Below are 10,453 nucleotides of genomic sequence, written 5' to 3' on the forward strand. Positions count from 1 at the left end.
GGGTTAGGTGAGCAGGGAAACTCTCGTAGGGTTTCAACATGTGTGAAGAGGTCGAAGCAATCACTTTAAGGTTTGAGCATGCACAAAAAGGTGTGAGAAATCTATTCACAGTACCAAAGGTTCAAAAGCTTCAGGCTCATGAAGGCTCTTGCAGGTGGTATGCAACACAGAGGGGATTGTAAGGCTAGGTGAAAGGCAAGTGTATGCCAAGTAAGAAGAAAGATGTAATGCATCAAACATGTCTTATGATGCAATGTAATGATTTGTGCATAAGAGATCAACGAATTTGCAATTAAAAAACCAATGCAATGCATATGCGGAGATTTCATGAATGTCGTGAGTGCAAGCTAGTAGAAAATAAAAATGCAGGAAACTAAACTACCTATAGTAAGGAAAAAAAAACATAACAAATTCAAACCATAAATCAAATTATAAGGAGAAAACCTCAATCAGTAAATTAATAAGCAAAACCTAAAACTTGTAGATTTTCGTGTAGATTCAGAAGCTGATGCAATTTACTAAAGCACAGGACAAGAATTTACTTCTACTTTCAACCAGCGAAAGTCAATAGATGGATGAAAACAATATGAACAAGAAGAAGACAAATCAGTGGCACATAACACAATAACATAAGAGATCAATGAATTTGCAATTAAAAAACCAATGCAATGCATATGCAGAGATTTCATGAATGTCGTGAGTGCAAGCTAGTAGAAAATAAAAATGCAGGAAACTAAACTACCTATAGTAAGGAAAACAAAACATAACAAATTCAAACCATGAATCAAATTATAAGGAGAAAACCTCAATCAGTAAATTAATAAGCAAAACCTAAAACTTGTAGATTTTCCTGTAGATTCAGAAGCAGATGCAATTTACTAAAGCACAGGACAAGAATTTACTTCTACTTTCAACCAGCGAAAGTCAATAGATGGATGAAAACAATATGAACAAGAAGAAGACAAATCAATGGCACATAACACAATAAGTTTTCCTGGGGAAAGCCACTGCTCAAAACATCACATATCTGTTTTGCATTAAATCTGAAATATGAGTGAAGATACAAAGTTTGTTCTCACTAGAACAATTCCACACAAGTATAATCAACTCTCAGCTCATAAGCTAGCTCAATCCAAATCCTTAGCCTATTATGTAGCTCGCAAAGCCCCTATTTACTTGCTCAATGCCTAGGATGAATAACCTGTATTTAAAGGGAATTCATGCTTCGAAATCTGCACAATCCTAATTAGGTTTTCTTCCTGATTGTCTGCATGATATTTACAACTCAGTAAATCATACAACTCATAGTACATTGTTCATGAACTCTAGTCTCCAGTGTGTCTTTCTCAGAACTGATATGCATGAGTTTCCGATGAGTGAATATTCAGTTAACTAGAATAGCACCTGTAGATGCACCAGTGCACCAACTCACTACTAATCCTCTACCAGTTCAACAAACAATTAGAACTAGTTTAACTGTCTATAACTCATTTTAGTAAGCTGAGTTATCTAAGTATAACTCATTCTAAACTCAATATGGGCCCCTAAAACTTAGGGATCACACTTACATGACTCCAGATAGACTTCCAACTCAAAAATCCTAAGTTAATTAAGACAACTTAACTTAGTTAACTATTACAAGTTGCTATGAGAAAAGAATTACAATTTCAATTCACAATTTAATTCAAGAACAAATTAAATTGGAATTTCTGGGTTCTATTTTTAACATTTTTTATTGTTATTTTCAACACTCCCTCTCAACAAGAAAGGAATTCAACTCTAGCCCGATCTTGAACCTTTGGAATGTTTTGCATGAAACACTTCTATCTAGTTTTGTCGATACATCAACTCCTGAAACCAAAAAAAACATTCAATTTGAGTTAATATGATTCATCTGTCACCAAAGACTCTAACTGCTATGACCTCTATCGATTGAAAGCTTTGTGCTTCTACTGACTCTATTTTTCTGCACTATTGTTAACCCTTCTCTGCACTCTTTAGTATCTAACTTCTCTAGCCTCTGTCACTCTGACCTCTGATTGCATCAATTGCCATTGATTCCTCCTGGTACTATGTACTTTGGGCTCCGATAGCAAGGTGCAATCCATGAGATAAAACCTCTCAATGGACCTTACCCAATTTTGGCCCTCTTGGGACTGTCACTTCACATCGCCCCACCTCACACCTGGAGGTATGGCTGCATGTGCTCCCTTTGCCCACTTGGCTCGAATTCCCCCCCCTATTGGACGCCTCTGCATGAGTGAATGCCTCCACTCGGTCTCCTCTTTGCTTCTCCAATTGTGGCATCTCCACAGTTGTTTGAGACAACTTCTTTTGGTGCTGGATGTTGAGAGGTAATTTACTCTTGTTGGTTTGAGGGGGCCTGAACCTAGGTTCAGAGTTAGTTGCGCTAACCAACAAAACTCTACACTACCAGCCCTTTCGGTAACAATCAGTGTAGCGCAAGTTGCAGTATCACCTGGGGCAGTATTGGGGGATATTAGAACCAGGTTTTTGCATCCAGAGGACTATGTGATATGTTATGTCAAACTTAGGGCTTTATCTTGACCTTCGTGAACCTTAAACCTTAAAAACTGGAAATTACAATATCTAACAGTTAGCAGATTTATGCCCTTCGCCGATTAAGCTAAACATGCATAACATCATATAAATAAACAGATCTATGTCTTCGCGAATCTAATAAATATTTTTGCTAATTAACTACATTCAATAGATCATAAATACACTAAATTCAGAGATAAACAACAATACACGAATACATAGATAGTTATTCAAAACAATCTTTTATTATGCTTTAGAACTTCAATTACAGTTCTTTCCAACCCTGTGCACATAGCTACAGGGACCCACACACTCAATCGCGGACTTACTAAGGTCTTCATGCACACAGCTGCATGAGCTTTCCCCTTTGCCCAAGTACGAAATAGAAAAAATAGATTCAATTCATGCGTTATTCTTCTATGCTTAGCTATATCTCTATGACTCTTCTATGGCACCCTTTTATATCCTTCTTCATTACAATACCATGGTTCACGAACCATGGGCAGCTCTCAAAATAGCTTGACCTTCTAAAATCCCCTTTGACTCCTATCGACCTACGCTACTTGCGCTCTGCTCCTCAAAATGTGGAGACTTTACAATATTTAACAAAACTTTACAAAATTTGACCCAGGGGACCCCGTCCCAACAAACCCCCAACACAAAGTCATGACTCGTCCTGAGTCACTCTACTGGTGATGCCTCAATCTTTGCTTGCAGACCGTTGAACTCAATATTCAATGCTTGAAAATCTGTTGTACCCTGCGTTGCGGCCTGACGAACTTCTTCGACCAGTTTCTCTGTGGTTGGAATTTCGACTGTAAGGCCCATGGTTCTTTGTGTTTGTTGCAGAGCCGTTAACTTGCTCTCGACTATTTGTGATAGTTGGATTGCTTCGTCGGCTAATGGTTGCATCCTTGAGGAGATAATGGAGGCCTTCCGACGTAGCTCATCAATCTAGGCTGGATGAACTTTCCTTCCTAAAGTTTGGTGAATCTTTGCACAGGTGCTAAGGTCCATGTTGTTGCCCTGATCTCGTCAAACTGCAATTATTTTTTTACGGATGTTTGCCTCGATCTTATGCAAGTGTAGATCCTCCTCCAAAGAGGTCCACTTCTCCATTATCTTCTTGGACAATTGGATGCATTCCTTGACTGTAGCTTCTAGAGTGACCATATCTTCTTTAATAGCAGCCTCGTGCTGCTCTCTGACTTTTGTAGGAGTGGTTGGATACAGCTTAAGTTGAAGCTCGGAAATATGTAACTATAGCTCGAACTAGACCTTTTCGATTTCCTCCTTAGATTCCTTCACTATAAAAGCTAACTTCTTAATTTTCTCTTCTGATGCCACTTCTACTGGAATTTGGAGCTCAAGGAGCTCGCTACAGACTTGGATAAGGGCGGTCTTTATATGTTGATTCTGTTGTATCACCTAGTCGCACGCTCACAAGTCTTGTGCTTTCTCTTAAAAAATCTGTTGATTGTTATTTTTTACCTCGTCGATAATCAACAATGCTCGTTTCTCCTGGACACGGAGCTCATCGGAAACTCCTTGGTGCACTGCATGCAAAGTCTGGGTCGGTAGTGCTGCAAGGTTGATACTGAGACTCTTCCATAGCTGTGCGTGCTCCTAGTCTTTGGCTATGTCAAATTGGAGAGAGCCCCCTATAAGTTGTACTAGGGAGAGACTGGATGTGATTTATGTTGTACTAAACGTCAGCATGCCCGCTTGATCAGCTCTTGCTTGTCCCATGCTCACTTGGATCACCACCCTGTTTGGACCTTCAATTTCTTCAGGCCCTGTTGTATTTTGTCCAATACCTCGTGGTATTGGTCCTCGATGTATCCCCAGATAGTTTCAGTGGCAGAGTGGACAACATGTCCTATCTCATCAAGGTCCCCCTCCATGAGGAACAATGGTGTCGCACTCGTAGATTTGTCAGAGTTTTGCTTCTTACGAGGTACCGTGGCACTGTGCTTCTGCCTCTTCCTGGCCCTGAATGGGGACTCTAAGTTTGCACTCCCTTCTTCTACACCTTTGGTTTGCACCTCAACATCAGTGTGCCCAGTCTCAAGCTCTTCGAGATCAATAGTGACGTGCGATTTTGATGCTTGTGCAACTTTCTCCTTTGGTGCTACCTTTTCCTTTGCAGAAGCCTTTTCTTTCGGCACTTCCGCCTCTTTTGTAGAATCATTTTCTCTCAGCTCTTCCTTCTCTTTTGTAGAGGGTTTTTCTCTCGATGCTTCCATCTCTTTTGTAGAAGCCTTCTATGCTTATTTCTCTTTGTTTATCCTGGCCACTATTGCAGCTGTAGTTTTCCCCGTTTTGCCTTTAGCGGGCTTACTTGTTCCTGTGCTTTCATTAGATGGGGTTAGCCATTCACTCGACCATTTGCTGATGACCCCCACAATGTCATCCTTTGCGACTAAATATGGCAACTTATTCCAGGTTCATGCGACATCCTTCTTTGCACGTATGGACAGATTGTGAAAATCTGCCTTGAAATCAACAATATTTTGCATACCACGCATGCAAACTAGGTGACAACCACGATCGTTGGTTGACCACCATTCGTAATTCAAACTCGAGCAATACCCATAACATATTTGTTTCGATGATGCGTTCAGGATCCTTCGTCACCCACAACGAGGCGAATTTCGCAGCCTCGCACAAGTCTGGATCATGTGTAGGGAACTGGAAATCCTCAGGCGTCCTCGATGCTACCAGTGCGATCAACAGAAGTAACCATGAGTAATGGAACACCTTTCCATCCTCCTGGGCTTCATGACAATCCTCCAAGAACTTGTGACAGAGATACTTGGACCAATTGTATTGAACCCCTTCGCTGCACTACGTAGCTAAAGATACCACTGGTGCTGACACTTCATCGAGATGACACTTCCCCATTATTTTCCCCGCCAAAATCCTGCAACAAGCAACACAACTCCATCTGATATGGAGCTAATGGAACAACCACATGACTTCTTCACCAGCCCGAAGTCGCTCGTCATTTGATCCACGAGCTTCTTCTCCTGCAACTTCCCCACAAAGGCATCATGCGCTCATAAGGTAACAAGGTGATTCTATGGACCAGCATATCGTCAATTGGGATGGGCCCTTCTAGTGAGAGGAACCCATCATGAACCAAGGAGACTTTGATCTCCTAAATTAGCCCACATCAGAGACTGAGAGAGAGATGTGAAAGCTTAGAGTTTTTCCTTCCCTTTCTTCTTGACCAAACTTGTACTCCTTTTAGCCTCCTTCTTCACCTTCGCTCTTTTCCCAGCTTCCAGCTTCACATATCGAACTGTGTGAGAGAGTGAGATGCTCCAAATGAATTCGAACTGCCTTGTATATATTGCTTTCCAATGAGGTTGAACTACCTTTCTTGAGGCCAACTTGATCTTCTTGAGGCCGAATTCTTGTGGAGTTTACATAATTCATCTTTGACTAAAAAATCATTCTTTTTACATCGTTCGAAAGCCTGAGAAGGGTCTCATTAAATATACAATGATTGTAATGACTGTTTATTAATCCTAGGAGTCCACAATGGGGACTTTGACTAATAAAATGATAACCCAAACATGAAACCCATGCTTTAATAAGTCATTGTAAAAATAATAAAAATTCTTTTAACAAATACATTTTATGAAGGCCTAACCTAGTTAAATTTTTCAACAAACCCCCATCATCTTAATGATGAGCCACATGCCATAGAAATTCCCAAAAATAAAACTCCCCTTCTCTAATATATATTCAAAGAATCTATTAGGTATAGAGGTGTCATCCTTATTGTGGACGTCATGATGATTGCTTGATATGATGATGATTAGGTATTGAGGGGTACCATTTCTCAGAAATTTAAAATAGCTAAATAGTATATAGAGCACATTGCATGTTATTGGTTTGAATGAACTTATCAAATGGGAGAATCAAACATCATAGTCACTCATGAAATTAACCCTTGTGCAACTATTGTCATGGTTTCTCCCCTTTATTTCCATAGCGACTATTGCTATTACTTGGACCATCATTTTCCCAAACCCTGTACACACACACACACACACACACACACACAAGATCCATCTTAATATTAGATCTAGGATGAGCAAAGAGGGATATTTAAATGTCTTTAAGTGCAAAGCTCTTTTATCGTGCAAAATTTGAAAGAAAATTTGCATTTTTGTCATCCCTTGATAGATCCTAAGGAATATATATACAATACATAATTTAATTTATATTGGTAAGTCCAAAAAATCGTTGTTGGATTTAGCTAAAAATTGGCAAAAAAACATATATCTTAAAAAGGACCAAAATATAAAATAGTGAGGCTCCAAACGTTTTAATCATAAAAACTTATTTGTTTTCAACTACTTTATATGATACATACATAAAAATTTTAAACTATATATAATATATGTATAGCTGACATTAAATTATTTTACATAACATGTGTAATGAGACATTTTATCTATGGACTACATTGTACCCATTAAAATGAACTTTTTTTTTGTTATTAATATATTTTCAAATAGAGGTGAATATTACTTTTGCATATTGAACATCTAAATTTTTTATTATCATAAATATTTTTAAATATGACAAATTCGTTTTATTTTAAGAATTAAATGAAATATTTCTCTTTATTATTCTTATGAGAATATTTTTTTATTTTTTTTTAGTTTTAACTTGTAATTGCCTTTTTTTTCTACATTGAATATATATATATATATATATATATATATATATATATATGAAGTTGATACATAAATTAGTTAACATAAATCTTCAAATATGTTTGAAAAGTACAAGGTTTAAACATTTTATTCACACTTTTTTTTAATACTTTTAATCACTTTATTTCTTTTAAAAGTTTATATGAAATTAGGGACATCTAAATATTTTATCCATGTATATTCATTTTTGTTTTTTTATTATAGCTTATTGTTTTTCTATATATATATATATATATTAAGAAGGATACATGTCAACTCCACATTAAGCATGGACAAAATCACACATTGCATGTATGCATATTCATTTGCTTTTTTTATTATATGCAACATTGCTTTTATTTTTAGAGAATATTTTTATTTTTATTTTTAAGGAGGACACATCTCAACTCCATGTTGAGGGCAAACCCTATCACACTTTGCCTTGAGACTAAACTATAGATCTATAAATATTTAAAAGAAGTACATTATTTTAAGTTTTTCCCCATTTCATTGAATTTTTTTAATGAGCCTTTAAATTACATTTTTTAATACATGAAACCACAATATTAATATAATGTTTTATATATATAATTTTTTTTAATAATCTAAAGATTTTTAGACATAATAATAATTGAGACAAGTGGACTTAGTGAATATCATTGATTATAAAATTACAATCATTTATTATTATTAAATTAAATATAATTATTTCATAAATGTTACAAATGATTTAATTACTACAACTTATCTTCATAAACTTAAAGCCACATAATTAAAAAACAAATTATTCATCAAACCACTTAAACTAAAATGGTTTAATAAAATTTAAAAATCTCATTAATAAAAACAAATTTTAAACATATATAAAATACAAAACTAATAATCATTCTTATTATAAATTTAAATTTATAAGGGAAATAGAAAGTATAAACTTGATCTTATTTATAAAAAAAATATAACGCACAATATGCCCTTTCAAATTTGTTTGATATTAAATGTAAGCAAAACTAACGTTTCATATTAACTATATCCAATACCAATGCGTCTGGATATAAAGAATTATTATGATTATAGTAATTAGATATTTGCATTTTCTTAAAAATGTAAAATAAAATTAACTTCAATCGATGGTGCTAATGAATAACTTTTATTCAAACTGGATATCAACAATTTTTATGATTATATTTAAAAATGTAAAATAAAATTAACTTCAATTGATGGTGCTAATGAATAACTTCTATTCATTTTGTCTGAAAAAAAAAAAAAACACTTCTATTCAAACCGAGTCTCTGCGATAATCATCCCAAGGTTCGACCTCGTGATCTGGGCTAGCAGATAGAAATTGAAATTTACAGATATCTGAATTTCCATGGAGTCCGTGGAATATAAGAGATTTTGTTTGGAATTATGGATGCCCGTTGGATTCTAAAATAGTGAGTGTGGATTCAGTAGAGCGGGTGAGAGTATTCTGGAAGCTATAAATTTGAATTTTGACACATAGCTTTTTTTAACGACCGGAATGATCGGCGGATCCAAAGTCAGATAAAATTTGACCGTTCACAAAAATTTGAACGTTCACAAAAGCTAATCCATCATCTATTTAATTCGTCTAGTTCCATTAACTCTCTGTGCTCCTCTACTCTCTGTCTCTCAGGCGCGCTCCTGTTTGTCTTTGTTTGTTGTGTGATGTTTTGTTTCTGTATCGTGACTGTTTTTTTGATCCGTATCTGTGGCTCTGTGTTGTGACTGTGACAGTTTCTTTGATCTGTATCTGTGGCTCTGTGTTGTGACTGTTAGTGTATGTGTAGTTTATGTTGTCTTTTATATGTTGTAGTTTGAACAAACAATGGCTAGACTGAGAGATGGAGACAAATATACCTTTCGGCCAAGAAGTTTTTGATTGCACACAACCAAAGGAGTTGCAATAGCTGCAAATGTGATGATCACCTCCACTGGCGTCAATGGTAATGGACAGTCTCTTGTAAAATGTAAATTTAATTTCGAGATCTGTATTTTTATTAGTTCTGTAATGATAAGTTCTTATAATGATAATAGATTATGTTCATTTGTTTCTTTTTCTTTTGATGCTTTGATTATTGCAGGGGCATTCAAGAAGAAAAAAATCTGATCAATTGATTTTTGATTTGAAATATTAATTTATTTTTACAGGAAGGACGGACTTATGACATAGAAGCAATCTTAAGAGAAGAGTAAAGCAAGAAGACATTGACAACCATCTTAAGCAGATTTAAATGATAATGTTATGCTAGGGTATATAATAACAAACCCCAGCGATAAGAATGAAATCACTATGTCGAGCTCTACCAATTATATGTTCATTTTCATTTTACATTCATAATTAGTTATAAAGATGAATAGCTGAAATCCTTTGGGGCCTTTATTTTCCCAAAGGCTAACCACAGATTATTGGTCTCCAAAGTTATTGTTCTCTTCATTGGTTAGAGTTACATTTTCGCATGTATAGTTAATGATAAGTGTCCATGGCCAACTTCATTGGTTAGAGTTACATTTTCGCATGTATAGTTAATGATAAGTGTCAATGGCCAAATTCCTTTGGGTTTTTATTTTAGGCAATGACTAACCACAGTTTCTTGGTTTCAAAAGTGATTATGATTTTTATTTTCAGCAAGGACTAACCACAAGTTCTTGGTTTCAAATGTGATTATTCTGTGATGCTGTGGCTCTGTGGTTTTTGGTATCGGTGGTTCTGTATGGTGACTGTTAGTGTGATGTTTATTTGATCCGCTATGTGTTGTGACTGTAGTTTATGTTATCTTTCTATTTATTTTTGGATATTCAGTCTGCTTTTGATGTTAAATAAAGAGTCTGAGAGATGGAAATCAACATACTTTCTTGTCAAGAAGCCTTTGGATGATCAAAATCAGAGACCGACCATAGATGGAGACAGATATACCTTTCTGTCAAGAAACATTTGGATGAGCAAAATCAGAGGCAGACAATAGATGCAGGATGTGATGATGATCTTTGGGGGACTCAATGGTGATGGAGAGTCTCTTGTCCAATATAAATTGCATTTCAATTAAAGATAAAGGACAAGGGAGGTATGTATTTTTACTTTTATTGGTCGTGTATTGACATATCGTTTATAATTTGGTAGTTGTTGCTAGTTGGTTTGGTTTTCTACTTTCATTTTATAT

At 35.7% G+C, this 10,453-nt stretch overlaps 1 long non-coding RNA gene across 1 annotated transcript in view; it reads left to right on the forward strand.

Moving 5' to 3' along the window:
* LOC149166469 (uncharacterized) overlaps nt 1-9,730 on the forward strand; it is a 301,282-nt gene extending 291,552 nt beyond the window's left edge. The window contains exons 2-3 of the long non-coding RNA XR_016260433.1: nt 9,109-9,238; nt 9,444-9,730. This is a non-coding gene — a long non-coding RNA (uncharacterized LOC149166469). The remainder of the gene's footprint in view (nt 1-9,108; nt 9,239-9,443) is intronic.
* Nucleotides 9,731-10,453: the final 723 nt, after the last annotated feature.

This window comes from Pinus tabuliformis, chromosome 5_1, assembly GCF_031772625.1.
Source record: "Pinus tabuliformis cultivar Carrire ecotype Pingquan chromosome 5_1, CPIR1, whole genome shotgun sequence".
In the NCBI taxonomy this organism is placed as follows: domain Eukaryota; kingdom Viridiplantae; phylum Streptophyta; class Pinopsida; order Pinales; family Pinaceae; genus Pinus; species Pinus tabuliformis.